The sequence below is a fragment of the Micromesistius poutassou genome (genome assembly GCF_964030765.1).
Source record: "Micromesistius poutassou genome assembly, chromosome: 11".
Taxonomy (NCBI): Eukaryota; Metazoa; Chordata; class Actinopteri; order Gadiformes; family Gadidae; genus Micromesistius; species Micromesistius poutassou.
In genome coordinates this window covers 7,562,022-7,569,223 of record NC_140281.1, presented here as the reverse complement: position 1 = coordinate 7,569,223, position 7,202 = coordinate 7,562,022, and the positions used below count along the sequence as shown (strand labels likewise).

Sequence of the window (7,202 nt, the reverse complement as noted above, 5' to 3'; positions counted from 1 at the left end):
TAAATCCTGCACTAGGGCTCAGTAAGCATCCACCTTTGACAACACATGCTGTCCACTGCCAATGCCATAGCCTCACAATGTCCACAAAGGCACCTAGCCAATAAAACACTAATCAGCCGTTTGGAGAAACCCTTCTTTCTAATCTGGCCCCCTCTCCTTCCTTCTAGCAGGCAAAATTGTATACTGGATTTTCAGGCAGTGAGATATGATTGTTAGACTGTTATTGTAACTTTGGTATTGACATTATCTATGCATGTAGTCAATATAGCTAGCAGCTAGTGCTAACCAGCTTGAGCTTCCTTGTCTCTGCGTTAAAATCTCAGGTTGTACGTAAAGACAAAACGTTGCTGGCTTAAATTAAGACAATCTTCATGGATGTTTAATCAAGAACAAGGTCGTAAGTATGTTTGTTAAAGCAGATTTATTGCATAACACCAATGTATGCTCGTTGGCGTGCGTTTCTTCCTCAACATCCATGTTAACCGCGCTTGGACTTGACTGGACTCCCTCGCGCTACGTCATTTCCGGTCGGCGGTTTCATAGAGACGGAAGTTATTTTCATAATAATATCACAATTTTAGCTCAAAATATCGTTTTAGAATGGTTAAAAAATTATTCAGTCCTGCACATCTAGTTGTGTTATCCTTAATATACACTATTCTATGTAATGGTGTTTAACCTGCATGTTGCTCTTTAAGATAGGAAGGCATTTAGGGGTTTTGGTATTACAGAAGGAGGTTTCCTAATGTAACTTAGGAAGAAATCATTATCTTAAGATAGGATTTCAGCCATTACAGAACTATCCGAAGTTAGGAATTTCTTAAGTTAGGATCCCTAAGTTAGGTGGCCATACACCCTGTCCTAAATTCAAAATAACTATCAATAACTGAAAAAAAATGGCAGCAGCACTGCTAGTAGGTCTGTATGACAATGAAGACGAGGAACATCACAACAGAAATGTAATGGCTGAAAGGCTACTGAGACCGCATAATGGGTTTCCCACAGAACTTTACAGCTAAGGCGGCCGCCTAAGCAACACACGCCTGCCACCTTAACTACAAAGTCAAAAAATAAATAAATAAATAATAATGTTTCTATTTTTATTTTTTTTTAAATTGGGAATATTGTACAAAAGTATAAAATATCAAAACTGCATTCATTTTCTGTGTGTATATATCAGGCTGCAGGGCAACAGTCTGACAGCCTGCAGGAAAATAAGCATAAATGGTCCACCTGTAAAAGAGTGCACTCTTCACAGCGGTTTCACAGCCATGTATTTCAACCTCATGGAGGTCACCAAAGCCATCTGCAATCTGGCACATAACTTACAAAGATCCTTTATCAACAGTCTCTGTTAATGTCAAAAGTAATGCGTTCTATCAATCTTGTGCACATTCTGAGTGCAGAAACAGACATAACCTGATGATTGCCGATCTAAATATCTGATTGACAGACCAGTTAGGATTTCCTAAGTTAAGATAAGATAGGAGACCAAAGATAAGATAGGACAGCCAACAGCCAACATGTAAGGGGCTGCTTCTGTAATAGGAAGTTAGGATTTTTCCTATCTTTGAGTCCCTAACTTAAGTTAGGAGGAGCAGTTAGGATTTTTTCTGTAATGAGGCCCCTGAAGAATAAGTCCCGCCTCCTGAATTATCATACATAACAAACTCTGTAGGTAGCGAAGAAGTAAAAGCTGCATCACGTTTTGAACTATACACTATTTCCATCTAGTTTCCACTGGGGTTTTGGATTGTCGTGCCGTTAAAGTAGTAAACAATTATTAATGCTAACCGGGAGCTAGTTCCAATCTGCACAGACTTCATATGTGATACTTGTTAGGGAGGAGGGAGTGCTCACAACCAGTCACAACCTAACATGATGATCATTTCATGCGTGATTTCAGTGGTCTAAAAATGTATTCGCTGGCGAGGTTCAGCCTCTTTTCTCCACAACTTAACTTTTTGGTTCGACCATGATAAGAGTTTGTTGGCTGTATTGAGATTTAGATAGATTTGATAGATTTCACACATGAACGAGCAGCGTTGGCGCCACCTCCGTAGGCAGGCTCTGGTGCCACTGAACTCCATTTTGGTGAAGACAAACTACATTGCCGTTGCTATGCAACCTTGATTGAGGGAGTTGTGACATCCTAAGTCTGTGCAGATTATTTTTTTGTTATAATGGACACCGTGTTTTTTTTTACTGCAGTTTATGAAATAAACGATGAACTAATGCCTGTATGTGAAGTGTGTGTGTGATTGAAGTGACTTGCGTGAATTTGCATGCAGCATAAAGGTGATTGTAATGGGTTAAAGGGATAGTTCAGGATTTTGGACATCGGGTCTCATTTGATAGAATAAAAAAATCCATGTCTGTGTTGATAGAATAATGTTTGAAATGAAACTATCCCTGCATCGTCTTGCATATTGAGGGACTACTTTCTCAGTGCGGCGGAATTCTACTTTTCTCCGATGTAAGTAAACTGAGAAGCGCACTTCAGTTGGGGACACCTTATTAGTAGCCTAGTACAACGGGATTACAGCAAACTTATATTTATTGAATCATTTATGTAGTTATTGAAATGTAAACATTGGAACACAATTGTTTATATACAAAAGTAAAGTTATACAAATCAACCAAATGTATGTGTTCTTTCTGTGTTTGATATAAAGGATATTGTGCAGTAGCAAATGTTTTCTAGTAGCCTACAGTAGTGTTGTGTTCAGAACAATCTCAGAGCATTTTGTGCTTCCCTGAAGCCAACATATTGTCCAGTGGCCGAAGGGTATTTGTTTCGGATGCTGGTCACGACACAGGATGGAAGAACACGTCGGTTGCCTCTTCCCAGCTGTGTTCCTTTCAACCCCCACTCTAGAACGATTCAGTAGGCCACCAATCGGTACTGCCTAAAACAAGAAGGAAAACAAGTAAGCTTTTGGGAGCAGGCTCTTAGCAAAGATAGAATTAAACTTGGATAATAGCCCACATAAAGACAATGGTCCTACTGCTGTTTATGGTGGTAGACTGATTTGCTGAATTCTCTAGGCTAAAAAGCCTACAGCCTATGCCTACATAGTAATAGCTGGCTAGAGTTAGCTTTCTCGATTACCGGCCTCTTTAGACTGAGGCTGTGGTTGACCTGACTGTTACAACATCAAGGGTAAAGAGTAAGCCTAGCCTATAAAGCAGACTTGGAGCCCATGAATGAACAGACTGTGGAAATGCGGAAAACAACGACACAGGAGACGAAGGCAGGTTGGGTTTGTTTACTTCCAAACAATTCACATACAGCCAGGGACCAGGTGTGCCGGCTAAGGACCTCCTCTTCCTCCACCCGCCCTCTCTCTTAAAGGCGCAGGTGACCGGGTGAATGTCTCCCTCTAATGCCTCTTGTAGGTCACTACACAGGCCCCCCCAGAATTCACCATAACCAAAAGTGCATAACTGAAAAGTTCTTCAATAAACAAGTGACAGACAATTAACGTGGCGGTGGCCGTATCAAGCGGCCAAAACGGCTGCGTTTAGCAGGAGGGGGTTCAAGGGCCCTGGGCGGCTTGGGCGCCGGGGCCGGAGCCGGAGCCCGGGCGGGGCCGGAGGCCGCAGCAGGGGGGCGTCCCCGCCACGGGGGCAGGGCCAGCTGAACCGGCTCGTCAATGTCCAGATGAGCAGGCTTGAGACGGTCCACTGTGACCCGCTCTGGTTTACCCCCCAGGTCCACCACAAAGTTCTTAGCTCCCGCCTCCAGGACGCGGAAGGGTCCATCGTATGGGGGCTGTAATGGAGTCCGATGGCTGTCGTGGCGGATGAAGACGTATTTGGCCAACAGCAGGTCCTTGGGCACGTAGGACTGGGGAACGCAGTGGCGAGATGTTGGAATGGGGACAAAGGCCTCAGCGACGCCCCGGGACAACGCCTGATGAGAGTAGGCAGACCAGGGGGATGCGGCCTCTGGGAGGAACTCCCCCGGAACTCGCAGTGGCTGGCCATACACCAGCTCGGCGGAGGAGGTCTGGAGGTCCTCCTTGGGAGCAGAGCGAAGGAAGGTAATGGACGACAGGACGACACTTGGCCGGATTGACGATGAGGCCGTGCTCGCTGAGCCGCTCGAACAGCAGCCGGAGGTGTGTCAGGTGCTCCTCTGCACACGCGCTGGCCACCAGAATGTCGTCCAGATAGACAAACAAGAACGGCAGGTCCCGGCGCTGAAACGTCTGCGCCGCCCCCTTAAGGCCGAAAGGCATCCTCAGGAATTCAAACAGGCCGAAGGGCGTGATGACCGCTGTCTTGGGAACGTCCAGCGGGTGGACCGGTACCTGGTGGTATCCTCGCACCAGGTCCACCTTGGAAAAGATGGTGGCCCCTGCCAGGTGGGCAGAGAAGTCCTGTATATGCGGAACAGGATACCGGTCGGCGGTCGTGGAGTTGTTCAGGCGACGAAAATCGCCACATGGGCGCCAACCGCCATCAGCCTTAGTCACCATGTGCAGGGGGGAGGCCCATGGGCTGTTCGAGCGGCGCACGATGCCGAGGCGTTCCATGGTGGTGAACTCCCCCCTGGCAATCACGAGCTTTGCGGAGTCGAGGCGCCGAGCATGAGCGTAGACTGGAGGGCCGACGGTGGTGATGTGGTGCTTCACGCCGTGCTTAGCCACTGCCGACGAGAACTTGGGTGTGGTGAGGACAGGGAACTCGGCCAGTAAGCGCTGATATGGATCCCCTGTGGCGAATGTGTGTGACAGGCAGAGCCCACCAACCCCTCCAAGCGTGCAGGGGTATGTAGCAAAGGCCACAGCATCGATCAGGCGGCAGTTCGTAACATCCACTAGCAACCTGAAGGCACAGAGGAAGTCCGCGCCGAGGATCGGTGTAGACACAGCGGCCATAACGAAGTCCCAGCCGAAGCGCCGCCCGCCGAAACACACCTCCACATACCTGGTGCCATAGGTACGTATAGGCGTGCCGTTGGCGGCGTCCATCCGCGGGCCGTGTCCGCCAGCCATGGTGTCCACAGGCTGAGCTGGCAGGATGCTGCGCTGGGCGCCCGAGTCGACCAACAGACACCGGCCGGAGATGGAGTCGGTGACAAACAGCAGCCTGCAGTCACGGCCAGCACCCCTAGCTGCTAATGAGTGCTGGCCCTGGCGTTTCCCTGCCCCGCGAAATTGCATGGCTGGCGACACTGCTTAGCCTTGGCTCCAAACCTGGCATGGTAATAACACAACCCGTCGTCGCGCTGGCGGCGAGCCGTCCTGCGGCTGCGGTGCCGAAGGTGTCCTCCGAAGGGGTCGGCGGGGTCGAAACGCCATGGGTAGGGAGCAGTGCGTGCACAAACTGCTGCCGATTGGCAAGGAAAATCCTGTCTGCTTCCGCAGCCAGCTCGCGGTAGTCCTTTGAGACGGAGAAGGGGGAGCAGGCTAGCGCAGTGCGCACAGGCGCTGGAAGCTGCCGCAGGAAAATGTGAGTAAACAGGAATGCGGGATCAGCCGAACCCAGCACAGCCAGCATCCTCTCCATCAACTCGGACGGCTTGCTGTCCCCTAGGCCGTTAAGGGACAGCAGGCGGTCTGCTTTCTCCAGCTCCGACAGTTCGAAAAGTTTCATCAGGAATGCTTTGAGCGCGTCGTACTTCCCGATAGCCGGTGGAGCCTCTAGCAGTGCCATCGCTCTGGCCGTCGTCAAGGCATCCAACGCCGCCACCACATGGAAGTACCTCGTAACGTCCTGCGTTATTCCTCTTAGCTGGAACTGGGCTTCGATGTGCTGAAACCACGGCCGCGGGTTGCGCTGCCAAAATTCGGGCAACTTGATGGTCGCGGTGCAGACGCTTACAGCTTCTCCAGCCCCGCTCGGTCCAGGCATTGCAGAGTAGCCGTTGCTTTCTTCGGGTTTCGACATAGTTCTTTTTCACAGGGTCACCAATGTGGAAGTGCGGAAAACAACGACACAGGAGACGAAGGCAGGTTGGGTTTGTTTACTTCCAAACAATTCACATACAGCCAGGGACCAGGTGTGCCGGCTAAGGAAGCAAGCCTCCTCTTCCTCCACCCGCCCTCTCTCTTAAAGGCGCAGGTGACCGGGTGAATGTCTCCCTCTAATGCCCCTTGTAGGTCACTACAAGACCATATATAAGAATTTATATGGTATGTTCATGTATGGACTCCAACTAGGTAACAAATAATAACATTTTGTTTGGATTTCACACTTACAAGAGTGACAACTGGCCGTTGGGTCCATCGGGTCTGGGTCTTCTTTTCCAATTGATTTTATCGAAGGAGAAGAATGTTTCGAGCACTCCTCGATTTAGAAGGGGGGGGGGGAGAGTCCTGGTGCTCCCTTATGCAGATTGGTTTGTTTCGGGAGGCGCTATTCCCAGACACATCTAGATCTTGAAAACTAGTGTCCAGCTCAATTTCTTGAATCTGTGGAATAACTAAGTCCCACTCCCTGCAGCAAAAACATTTGTCGTCTGTCTGCATTTTTATGCATTCTCTGCACTGGCACCACCAGTCTCCAGATGTTCTGTCCCGGTTCTCTACTGCTGCTCCAGTGGGGGCTGTCTCTACAGACGCTCTTTCTCTTTCTGCTCTTTGGGCATCCATCTCTCTCAGATCTTCGTCCGTGTATTCCGGTTCGTACAGGTACGGTTCGTTGGATCCAAGTAATTCCTCATCGTCTTCAAAATCAGACACTATGTCGCTATGTTGTCTTTCAAACGTGGCCATCTCTTTTGTAATGAATAGGCTAATACAATTCCTCTTAGTACTCTGCTTCGGTAGCGGCAGGTAAATAAACTATAATAGATCCGGTTGCATAGGTAATATCAGTCCGCCGCTGCCGTAGCCTCAGTGGCGGAGCCAGAGGGGTGGCCGGGGTGGCACTGGCCACCGCTGGAACCTGATTGGCCACCCCAGGTGCCACCCCTACCGCGTTCGACCCCGCCCCTCCCCCGTCGACAATCGTGTTCGCCCCCCCTCCCCCCCCCCTTGACAATCGCGTTCGGTCAACAATTCAATATGGACCCCCCTATAAAGCCTCGGCCACCCCCTTGCCACCCCTTGAAAAAAAGTCTGACTCTGCCACTGCGTAGCCTATACGGAAGTATAAACTACCCTGCTCCTGAGACACAAGTCCCTCAAAATGCAATGCGATACAAGGATAGTTTCATTTCAAACATTATTCCATCAACACAGACATTTATA

General features: G+C 49.4%; 1 pseudogene across 1 annotated transcript; it reads right to left on the bottom strand.

Moving 5' to 3' along the window:
• Positions 1-2,725: 2,725 nt before the first annotated feature.
• Positions 2,726-6,725, bottom strand: LOC311355159 (annotated as a pseudogene). The gene is made up of 2 exons: positions 6,210-6,725; positions 2,726-2,909 (listed from the first exon to the last, which is right to left on the bottom strand). The product of its transcript is annotated as an uncharacterized misc_RNA (transcript).
• Between the last annotated feature and the right edge of the window lie 477 nt (positions 6,726-7,202).